General features: G+C 33.9%; 1 pseudogene; it reads left to right on the plus strand.

Annotated features, from left to right (window-relative positions):
• The first annotated feature begins 8,822 nt into the window (after nucleotides 1-8,822).
• Nucleotides 8,823-10,670, plus strand: LOC149263808 (putative methyltransferase At1g29790 pseudogene; annotated as a pseudogene).
• The last annotated feature ends 2,174 nt before the right edge of the window (nucleotides 10,671-12,844 follow it).

Consider the following 12,844-nt stretch of genomic DNA (forward strand, 5'->3'; position numbering starts at 1 on the left):
AATCCCAATTCAATACTTCAATTAGCAATATTTTCAATAACAATTAATATTTCCAATCATCAACAGTAATTGAAGATAGAATAGTAAATGCAATGATAAAGGAGGCAATCAACAGATCAATAAGAGACACCATATTTGGTCAAAGACCAAAGAAAAACCCACTATGGGGAAAACCCTTGAAATTCTTCTTCTTTATTATATTTTCATAAAATGTTCTGCAGAGAGTACAATGAGCCCAATACAAAACAATCCAGCAAAATTAACCCAATACCATTTAGAAATATGTTTCCAACATCAATATATATCAGAGGCAACTTCTCCCATTTGCGGTCAACTGCAATCAGCTACAGTCAACTATCAAATATTAGCCCTATCTTCTAGCCACAGGGAGGAGGAGTTGTGTGAGTGATTGAGAGCTTCCAATGACTCCCTTAAGCCCGCAAGCAAGCAATTGCATCCAAGTATTCCCTTTGTTAATCCAGCAACTATAACCCAAAATTCTAGAAACAGATGTGAGCTTTAGACACTGTAATTTCAAACCTTTGGAACTTCTTTTGCCGACCCAGCCTCAGACCTCTATGAACCAATCAATGAAGAAGAGAAAAAGAAGATGCTTCATGATGTCCAAATGAGCTTGAGGTTGCTTGTATTTATGGGCTTCCATGAGTGACTAATTTCCTATTAGGTATGACCTATCCAAATATGCATATGTGGGATTTTCTTCATAAGTACACAATCTCTTATCTAATTTGAGAGATCTTTAGGTTGATTCTGGTCCTCTCAAAAAGAGGAATTCAATGCAATAATTATCTCCATCAAATGAGTTGTCCAAAGTGGAATTTGACCCTAGTTTCATAATTAAACATCCTAATATGAGAGAGAAGTGCAATTCTTTTAGTGTTCAACATGGAGTTTACATGTGGCATTTAAAAAAAATTATTAAAAAAAATATTCAATGTCGACTATAAATAAAATATTTGAATTTACATTTTACGTAAAATAATTTTATATCAACTATGTATAGAGAGAGAGAGAGAGAGAGATATAAAGAAATTGAAAGTAAAAAAAATTATTGTCCACTAGTAGATGCTTTTTACTTTGCTACTAAAAGATGCATAATTCCTTCAATGCTTAATATGGAATTGACAAGTGGAAAATTTAAAAGTTATTAATAACAAAAAAAAAATCAATATGGACCATAAATTAAATATTTCAATGGTCACATTAAGTAAATATTTCAACATCACCTTTATTTATATATATATATATATATATGGAAAATTTAAAAGTTATTAATAACCAAAAAAAAAATCAATATGGACCATACATTAAATATTTCAATGGTCACATTAAGTAAATATTTCAACATCACCTTTATATATATATAAAGATATTGAAATTAAGAAATATCTTATGGTTAAAGCATTTCAATAGTGTGTTTCTCATTATGAGGAAGTGTCTAATTCTTTCCATTCTCAACTCAACATTGAGTTGACAAGTAACATCTCTCTCTACACACACACCCTATATTTATTAATGTAAACTCTAGATCTAGCATGCATCCAAATAGGGGTCAAATTCCTCAAACTGCAAACAATTTTCACAATGCAAAACTTAATAAAAGCTTTGCAACAATTTGATCCTTCTAGGGTTTAAGATGGGTCTTGGGAAAATTTTAGGGGGCTAATATTCGTAGGTGGTCTATTTTTTAATGCTTAAAAATACATATTTGTAAATTTAAATTTTTTTCTGAAAATTATTCGCCCAAAGCTTTTAGCATAAAATTAAATATTTTACCTTAAAAATTGCCTAAATTTTATAGAGACTATATAAACTCATTAGAAATTTGAATTTTTTTTTACTGAGATATCACTAAGCATTGTACAATTTGCAATTATGGACTAGTAATATTTGTCAAGGTTTCTAAACTTTTAATTAAATTTGTTTCCTTAAAATTTCCCGGGATAGGTCGTGGTTAAAACATTTCAATGATGCACTGCTCAGTTTGAGGGAGATGCCTAATTCTTTCTAAATGTACACACACAAACACACACACACACACAAGATCACACTAACACATGCGTGCGTGCACACACACACACAAGCATATATCCATTTCAACTCTAGAGTTATCCCATGCCAAGCAAGCTCAAATCCCTCAAGGTGAAAACCATTTTTAGAGTGCATAACTTGAAGAAATTTTTGCACCGCAAAGCATTCGATCCCTCTAAATGCATGATAGATCAGTTAAGATGGATCTATTATGGTGGCTAAAACATTTTAAGAGTGTGGTTAAAATATTTCAAGTGTGTTGAGGATGACATTCTTTCAATGGAGTTGACATGTGGTGCACATACACATACACGTGTAGATTCATATAAACTTTGAATCTACCATACACAAAGAAGGCTCAAATCTTTTCTAGAATACAAAACCTAAGAATACATTTGTGACAATTTGATCCCTCTAGGAGATAAAATCCAATATTGTTTGAGATGTGTACTCCCTTCCATTCTCAATATTTAAAAGAATAAAAGATGTTAAGATATAATAAATCTATAATTAAATTAGATCTACTTCGATAACCTTCCGAAACTTAAAAATGCAAATATAATCTTCCCAAAATTAAAAATGTTTACAAGGGATGTGGCTCCATTAGGTGAAAAGGATTAGAACAACAATTTCCAAGAGGATATCATGGTGGGAAACTGATACGACACATTTGATTGTAAATTTACATGCAAATTTCTAGACCATGTGATTCATTATCGAGTTATCTTTAGTGACTTTTTGGAAGTTTTTCTGGTGGGTTTTTCCGGTCTAATTTCTCTAAAATCCTTCACATTGCAAATACCTGAGAAAATGGAATCACTCAACACCATCATGACATATGTTGCATCTCCTATCGTATGCTATGCTACCGATCATATAATTACATAAGAAGAGAGGTTAAACACAACTTGTGTGGGGCTTCAAATTTGTGGAAACTTATGCACAAAAGTCCAAAGTCATAAGATCCAAATGATGACTCACCGCTTCTCATGCAAGTTGCCTTTAGTGAGACTTTTTGGAATTTTTTCTGGTGGGTTTTTCCGGTCTAATTTCTCTAAAATACGACAGGAATTTATTGAAATCACAAGCTTGATGGGTAACCTCTGCACAATTGAAGTGCCCTAGGAGTTTTTCAGGGTGTTGAATCAAGGATCTTTGGAAACTTTTGATCATGGAGCATGGCACGAGCATCTTCTACAATAGACCTATTCTTTCTTTTAGCTACTCCATTTTGTTCGAGAGTATAGGGCACAATTGTCTCCTTATTGATACCTTTCTTCTTGCAAAAATAAATGAACTCCTTTGATGTGTACTCTCCACCATTGTTAGACCTGAATATTTTTATTTTCTTCCCTGTTTGACTTTTTACCAAAGCTTTGAACTCCTTGAACATTTTGAAGGCTTCATCCTTGTGCTTCAAATAATATATCCACGTATTTCTTGAGAAATCATCAATGAAGGTGATGTAATAGAGATGGCCACAAATATAATATATGGGCATTGAACCACATAAGTCAGAATGAATGAGATGGAGGATGTCATTTGTCTTGTTCTCGTTGGAGGGGAATGGCCCCCTTGTCTTCTTCCCACTAGCACAACCTAGACATACTCTATCATGTTGAGCTTGAAAATCAGGAATACTAGAGACCAAATTTTTCAATTTCGAAAGAGCATCATAATGTAAGTGGGCCAATCTTCGGTGCCATAATTAGCTTAGATGATTTGTATCATGGACCAATGCTAGAAGAGGTATTCTAGTAACCTTGTAGAGTCCTTCAAATCTCGATCACAATGTAAATGCATCTCTCATAAGTGATCAAACGGGCCATGTTAGAACCTTTCCCCTAATGAAGGAAACCCTCATCCCTTTATCTTCTAAAGCATATATTGACACTAAATTCTCCTTCAATCCTAGCACATACATCACATCATGGAGCACAATAGATTCCCCAAATTTCAAATGAAATTTGATGGACCTAAAGCCTTTCACGAGATGAGCGGAGTTGTCTCCTAGAATAATTTTCAAATTTGACTCCCTCTCTACCAAATTAGAGAGAACTTCTTTATACCCATAGAAATGATGAGTGGCACCACTATCAACCAACCAACTATCCCACGAATCTAGAGGAGAGGAACTAGTAAGGGCATAAATAAGAATATATTCAGATTTTTTGCCAACATTAATTTCATTCCTGGAGCATCTTGACTTCTTTTGAGGATGACGATCTTCTTCATGGTCACTTGGAACATATCTTCTTCTTCTTTCATCTCTTCCATTGCGATCATTCCTTTTGTCATCTCTTATTCTTCAATCATCAAACATGTTTTTGTTTCTTCTAGTGTTATAGCATGGACCATTGTTCTTCTGGGGGCATTCTCGAGCATAATGACCCTTTTTGTGGCAATTGTAGCATTAAATGTGAGATGATGTTGTATCATTCCTTCTCTTTGTATCTTGAGGTGGAGACTTTCTTGAGTTTGATGAACCTACTTTTCCTTTGTTCTTCTTGTTTTGTGTGACTAATGCAACGGGATCTCCTTCTTCATTCTTTTGAATCCTTCCTCTAGATATCATCCTTGATTCTTCTTGAGCGAGTTTTCCAAAAATTTCATCAAATGACAAGAGGACATCGTTGTTGCTTATGGTAGCGATGAAGGTTTCTCAAACAAGAGGGAGACCTCTAATACTTACAATCACCAATTCCATGTCAGGCAAGGTTTCTCCAACTCTTTGCAATTGATCTCTAAGACGAGATATCCTCATAATGTAGGATTTCACAAAATATCCCTTATTCATCTTCATGCCTTTGAGTTGATCTTTCAAGGAGATGATTTCATTCAAATTGTTGATTTCATGCATGCTAGATATCTTATCATACATGTCCTTAGACTTTCTCAAATTTCCAACATATGCAAGTAAATTATCTTGTAAACCATCAACTATAATTTTATTTGCTTTTAACTCACCTTTCTTGTGCTTATTATTGACAACAACGAAAGAATTCTCTAGAGGCCCAAGTACTTTTCCTTTAATGTAATCCAAAACATCATTGTTATCAATCATGATCTACAACCTGACTTTCCATGCAACAAAATTAGATGAGTCACCCAACTTCTCATTTTCCTTGAAGGATGACATCTTGACTTGACTAGATTGGATCCTTCAACTTTCCAAAAATGATTTCTTCGATGCTTGTCTCCTTTTGGGCTTGTCCTTCACTTTAGCTCTGATACCATGTTAATTTTTACACTGCTCTATGTTGTTTCAATTAAGCCCAATTCAATACTTCAATTAGCAATCTTTTCAATAACAATTAATATTTCCAATCGTCAATAGTAATTGAAGATAGAACAGTAAATGCAATGATAAAGGAGGCAATCAACAGATCAACAAGAGACACCATATTTGGTCAAAGACCAAAGAAAAACCCACTATAGGGAAAACCCTTGAAATTCTTCTTCTTTATTATATTTTCATAAAATTTTCAACAGAGAGTAAAATGAGCCCAATTCAAAATAATCCAGCAAAATTAACCCAATACATTTAGAAATATGTTTCCAACATCAATATATATCAGAGGCAACTTCTCCCGTTTGCGGTCATCTGCGATCATCTACAGTCAACTGTCAAATATTAGCGCTATCTTCCAGTCGCAGGGAGGAGGATTTATGTGCGTGACTGAGAGCTTCCAGTTGCTCCCTTGAGCCTGCAAGCAAGCGACTACATCCAAATATTCCCTTTGTTAAGCCAGCAATTGTAACCCAAAACCCTAGAAACAGATGTAAGCTTCAGACCCTGTAATTTTGAACCTTTGCGAACTTCTTTCGTCAACCCAGCCTCAGAACTATGTGAACCAATCAATGAAGAAGAGAAGAAGAAGATGCTTGGTGATGTCCAAATGAGCTTAAGGTCACTTGTATTTATAGGCTTCCAAGGGTGACCAATTTCCTATTAGGGTCGACCTATCCAAATGTGCATATGTGGGATTTTCTTCATAAGTACACTATCTCTTATCTGATTTCAGAGATATTTACGTTGATTTTAGTCCTCTCGAAAATAGGAATTCAATGCAATAATTATCTCCATCAAATGAGTTGTCCAAAGTGGAATTTGACCTTATTGCATAATTAAACATCCTAATATGAGGGAGAAGTGAAATTCTTTTAGTGTTCAACATGGAGTTGACATGTGGCATTTAAAAAAAATTATTAAAAAAAATATTCAATGTCGACCATAAATAAAATATTTGAATTTACACTTTAAGTAAAATAATTTTATATCAACTCTCTATATATAGAGAGAGATATAAAGAAATGGAAAGTAAAAAAAAAAAAAATTTGTCCACTGGTGGATGTTTTTTACTTGTTACGAAGAGATGCTTAATTCCTTCAATGCTTAATATGGAATTGACAAGTGGAAATTTTAAAAGATATTAATAACAAAAAAGTATTTCAATATGGACCATAAATTAAATATTTCAATGGTCACATTAAGTAAATATTTCAACATTACCTTTCTTTATATTTATATATATATATATATATATATATATATATATTGAAATTAAGAAATCACTTATGGTTAAAGCATTTCAATAGTGTGTTTCTTATTATGAGGAGAGGTTTAATTCTTTCCATGCTCAACTCAACATGGAGTTGACATGTAACATCTCTCTCTACATACACACACCCTATATATATTCATGTAAACTCTAGATCTAGCTTGCATCCAAATAGGGGTCAAATCCCTCAAACTTCAAACAATTTTCATAATGCAAAACTTAATAAAAGGTTTGCAACAATTTGACCCTTCTAGGGTTTAAGATGGGTCTCCGGAAAATTTTAGGGGCTAATATTCGTAGTTGGCCTATTTTTTAATGCTTAAAAATACATATTTGTAAATTTACATTTTTTTCCTAAAAATTATTCGCCCAAATTTTATTGCATAAAATTAAATATTTTACCTTAAAAATGCCTAAATTTTACAGAGACTATATAAAATCATTAGAAATTTGAATGTTTTTTTACAGAGATATCACTAAGTATTGTATAATTTGCAATTATGGACAAGTAATATTTGTCAAGGTTTCTAAACTTTCAATTAAATTTGTTTCCTTGAATTTTTCCCAGGATGGGTCGTGCTTAAAACATTTCAATGATGCACTGCTCAATTTGAGAGAGATGTCTAATTCTTTCTAAATGTACACACACACACAAGATCACACTAACACATGCGCGTGCACACGCACAAACATAAATCCATTTCAACTCTAGATTTATCACACACCAAGCAAGCTCAAATCCCTCAAGGTGAAAACCTTTTTTAGAGTGCATAACTTGAAGAAATGTTTGCACCTCAAAGCATTTGATCCCTCTAAATGCACGATAGATCAGTTAAGATGGATCTATTATGGTGGTTAAAACATTTCAAGAGTGTGGTTAAAATATTTCAAGTGTGTTGAGGAAGACATTCCTTCAATGGAATTGACATGTGGTGCACACACACATACAAGCATAGATTCATATAAACTTTTAATCTACCATCACAAAGAAGGATCCATTTTTTTTATAATACAAAACCTAAGAATAAGTTTGTGACAATTTAATCCCTCTACGAGATAAAATCCAATATTGTTCGAGACGTGTACTCCCTTCCATTCTCAATATTTAAAAGAATAAAAGATGTTAATATATAATAAATCTATAATTAGATTAGATCTACATTGATAACCTTCCGAAACTTAAAATTGCAATTATAATCTTCCCAGTGAAAATGTTTACAAGGGGATGTGGCTCCATTAGGTGAAAAGGATTAGGACAACAATTACCAAGAGGATATCATAGTGGGATACTGATATGAAATATTTGATTGTCAATTTACATGCAAATTTCTAGACCATGTGATTAATTATCCACCAGTTGTCTTTAGTGAAAATTTTTGGAAGTTTTTCTGATGGGTTTTTCTAGTCTAATTTCTCTAAAATCCCTCACTTTGCAAATACTTGAGCAAATGCAATCGCTCAACAGCACCATGACATATGTCGCATCTCCTATCGTATGCTTTGTTACCGATTATATTAGAAGAGGAGAGGTTAAACACAACTTGTGTGGGGCTTCAAAGTTGTGGAAACTTCTGCAAAAAGTCCAAAGTCATAAGATCCAAATGACGATTCACCGCTTCTCGTGCGAGTTGTGTTTAGTGATACTTTTTGGAAGTTTTTCCAGTGGGTTTTTGCAGTCTAATTTCTCTAAAATCCTGGAGGAATTTATTGAAATCACAAGATCAATGGGTAACCCCTGCACAATCAAAGTGCCCTAGAAGTTTTTCAGGGCGCTGAATCCATACATACAATAAAAAACCAATTTAAAATAACACAAATCAAGATTTCACCTCAAATTTTTCCACCCAACCAAAAAATCTAAAAAATCACACTAAAAACAAGTTCATAAAGACAAATTCATATAAAGCTTACTCGCCCAAAAGATTAATGCAAGCTCATTAAGCTTTTCGATCGGTACACTCAAATCATCTTTATTAGGCTGGTTGTCCATGGGTTTGACACATTGGCATTGGACAGCTCAGGTTCTACGTACAGATAAAATAGACAAAATAGCATGAATACCGTGCTTCACGAGAAGTGGTGAGTCGTCATTTGGATCTTATGACTTTGGACTTTTGTGCAGAAGTTTCCACAACTTTGAAGCCCCAGACAAGTCGTGCTTAACCTCTCCTCTTCTGTAATTGATCGGTAGCAGAGCATACAATAAGAGATGCGACAGATGTCATGGTGTTGAGCGATTCCATTTGCTCAGTTATTTAAAATTCAATGTGAGATTTAAGTACAGATTGGCGAGAATTAGTGCAACTAATAATAATTCAGTACCACATTAGCTGGTGCAGAAATAGTCACGTATTCCCTGAATTCACTCCATTGTCAGGAGCCTTAATTTTCAGCAGATCGGGATGTCCAAACCAAAGCTATAACCACTCCTCTGGTGGAGGCTCAGCTTTATATCTTGGCTCCATGGCTGCCCATGACTCTACCAAGAAAAAATCAGAATCCAAACCCATGTCAAAACTCGGGGTTGTGCTGCTTGTTCTGGGCACAAATATAGTTACAGTATTCCTCTTTTCAGGCTCATTCCAGTACTACTACAATACCCTTCAATTCCCCATCTCAAATAACCCCCAATATGTCCAGTACCCACTCCCTTCCAATGACTTCCTCATCTTCAAACTCAACCAAACCCAACAGGAGCTTTCGAATATCAAAATCGAGCTCAAATCCTCAAAACAAGTCTCTGAAAATCTGGCTGCCCAGCTCGCCCAACTGATACAATTTCTGCAAAACCCCAACAGCAGCAACGGGGATAATGCAGAAGATCCATGGCTTCAATGGGGAGGACCCAACAGAGTCTCCATGGCCAAGGAACTCAAGGACTTCATCGCCGGGAAAAAGCTCCCGCTTGGCCGCAACCCCAGCTTCGGCTCCGACACCATCTATCCGCCCGTCGGCCACGCCTGTGCGGTTTTCAAGGAGGATCTGAACAAATACATGAACTACAAGCCCGGACACCGCTGCCCTGAAGATGAAGCCCTGGCTCAGAGGCTTTTGCTCAGAGGCTGCGAGCCTCTTCCTCGCCGACGCTGTTATCCTACAACGCCTTCAAATTATTTAGAGCCATTTCCTTTTCCTCAGAGCATGTGGAAAACCCCGCCCGATTCCAGTGTCGTCTGGAATGCATATTCTTGCAAGAATTACTCGTGCCTCATCCAGAGGAAATATCTAAAGGTCTTCGACGACTGCAAAGATTGCTTCGACCTTCAGGGCCGAGAGAAAACCAGGTGGTTAGACAGCCATGGATCTGAAATCGATTACTCTATTGACGAGGTCTTGAAGCTGAAGCATAAAACTATTCGAATTGGGCTGGACATTGGGGGCGGAACTGGAACTTTCGCCGTGAGAATGAGGGAGCGAAATGTGACCATTGTTACAACTTCCATGAACTTCAATGGGCCCTTCAAAAGCTTCATTGCTTCCAGAGGGGTCGTCCCCATGTATATCATTGTTTCTCAGAGGCTTCCATTCTTTGATAATACCCTGGACATTGTTCATTCCATGCATGTCTTGAGCAATTGGATCCCGACAGAGCTACTGGAGTTTATATTGTATGATATCAACAGGATTCTGAGGCCCGGAGGAGTGTTTTGGCTTGATCGTTTCTTCTGCATTGAAGACCAGCTGAAGATCTATGTGCCCATGATTGAGAAACTTGGCTTTAATAAGCTGAAATGGTCCATTGGGCGTAAGTTGGACAGAGGGCCTCAGCTTAAAGAAATGTACATCTCTGCTCTCTTGGAGAAGCCACAGAAGAGGGATTGAGATTTGTTAGCACGCATTTGCAGATGCAGGTCTAAGCTAAATGAGCTGTGAGTGATGGATCTTTTTAACTTCAAACTACTATGCATTTCTGTGTGTAATGTCGCAAGTATTGATTTATAGGAGTAGACAAGCGTTGTGTAGATTAACTGGCTGCATTTGCTTTGATATATGTGCCACTTCCCGTTTAAGGTCCTTGGATCTGAGTTTAATTCAAGTTTCCAAGATTTCTGTTTACACCTTAGAAACAGCCCTGCAAGACCGTCATTGATTTCAAATCTTGGATAGTTTATTTTAATTTTGGATTTATTAATGACATAATGGGTATAATGTGCATGTATAATGGGTATAATTTAGCCAGCGTATAACGATAGCTGAGTCCTCTTGAATAAGTTTCTGAGTGATAGTTTAATGGACCGTATCTTATAGAATTTAGCCAGCGTATAAGTTCGTTACTTTTTAGGAATGTAAGTGTAATTAAACAGTATAATCACAGTTCAGGGTTCATGTTGAATAACTGTTTAAAGAATTTAATGGACACATCCAGACACTTTTCCCACTTTTAGTAGTTTATAGATACAAGTTTGATTTTTTTTTGTTAAGGAATTAGCTAAATCATTTTCATATAAGGCAGGTCTTGTAATTGATATTTTATTGTTTTAATAGTTAATTTTTTCGTGTTTTCAGTTTTTGTGTTGGAATTGTGATTTTTAGTTATTTAAAATGTATTTTAGATTTTATAAATAGATTTAGTATCTTGAAAAAATTCCAGAGCATTTATTTTATATAGATTATATAACTCAAGCTTATAATTTTAACAAATATCTGTTTGATTTCAAACAAAATTAACCTTAAAATATTAATAAAAAATTCAAAACATAAAATATAATTAGATTACCATAACATTTTTAATGTTTCAATATTATTAAAAATCCAAAACATAAAATATAGTTAGATTACTATTAATATTATTATTTTTTATTAAAAAATGATGTTGAAAGTATAACTTCTTCAAATTCAATATACCTTTTTTATTTGAATTTATATTTTTTTTTTGTGTTTTGTCACAGCCAACTTTCATTATTAATTTCTTCATTCCTTTTATTTTTCTGGTTAATAAAATAATTGTTTTTATTCATTACCACAATTTTTTAAATCCCCACATTTTTATCATCATTTTTTTCAACCAGGAAAAAACATATTTTTATTACTTTGATGCAAAGAAATTACATATTTCGTTTGTGGAGGAAGTCAGCTCCAAACAACACTTCAAAAGGTGGATCCAAATTACCATTCAATTAATGTTAAGCAATCACAGAGTACCACACATTTATCATTATATTTAATTTAAACTTATTAATTGAGTCAATAGGCTTATTCTACAGTCTAGTGTGAAGGCGATGTGTAAGTATGTTAAATAACTTACATTGGATATTTATTATATACAACATTAAAATATTTTGTTTTAATATTTTTTTCCTATATAGATATATTTGAAGTTTTACCATTAGTAGTTTTTGGGTTCCAGGTTTTGACAACCCATGGTATTTTCTCATGGTATTTGAAACTATCTATATATAGAAAAAAAAATTAAAAGAAAATATTTAATATGAATTAATATTGAAATATACCTAAAAATATATTAATAACAAAAAACTTATTTAATGTGCCTTATCAAATGGTTCAATGCACATGTTATGTAAAATATTGTATATATTGCTTTAAAAAACTATATATATATATATATATATATGAAAATTAGTTTTTATGGTTAAAATGTTTGAAGTGGTCTTAGTGTTTTATTGTTTAATTATTTTTAAGGTATATGTTTTTTTTTTTTTTTGTCCAAATCCAACAAATATTTTTTGGACTTATAAGTTAAGTTATATAATTTCTATAACACTCAAAAATACAATTTAAACAATGAAAAATTACACATTGATTTTGCACTCTAAAATAGGTTTGCACCCGAATAAATTTGATCTCTCTCGTCTCATATCAAATCCGTGCTTAAAATGAATCTATACTAATAGATATAAATCTCATGCACATCATAACATAATCGACAAACACTTTCCTATATTCTTGTCACCTCCTCTTCAACCAACACCAATGTACCACTTAAATAATCTCTCCATCATCTCTCCACCGAGCACTCAACCAAGTAGTACATTTCTTCTCTATATACTTTATGATATCTATATATGATAAAACTGAAAATCAACATCTATTTGTTAACCAATCTCCCTTTGTTAACCAACCTCCCTTCAACTTTTCATGACTTCTCAAAGCAATCTAACTTCTTACCCTTCGGGATACTTCAATTTTTCATTCAACAATCCTTTAAAGGATCTCCCTTCAACTTTTGGTGACTTCTCAAAGCAATCTAACCTCTTACCCTTCAAGATACT

This window comes from Pinus tabuliformis, chromosome 6, assembly GCF_031772625.1.
Source record: "Pinus tabuliformis cultivar Carrire ecotype Pingquan chromosome 6, CPIR1, whole genome shotgun sequence".
NCBI lineage: Eukaryota > Viridiplantae > Streptophyta > Pinopsida > Pinales > Pinaceae > Pinus > Pinus tabuliformis.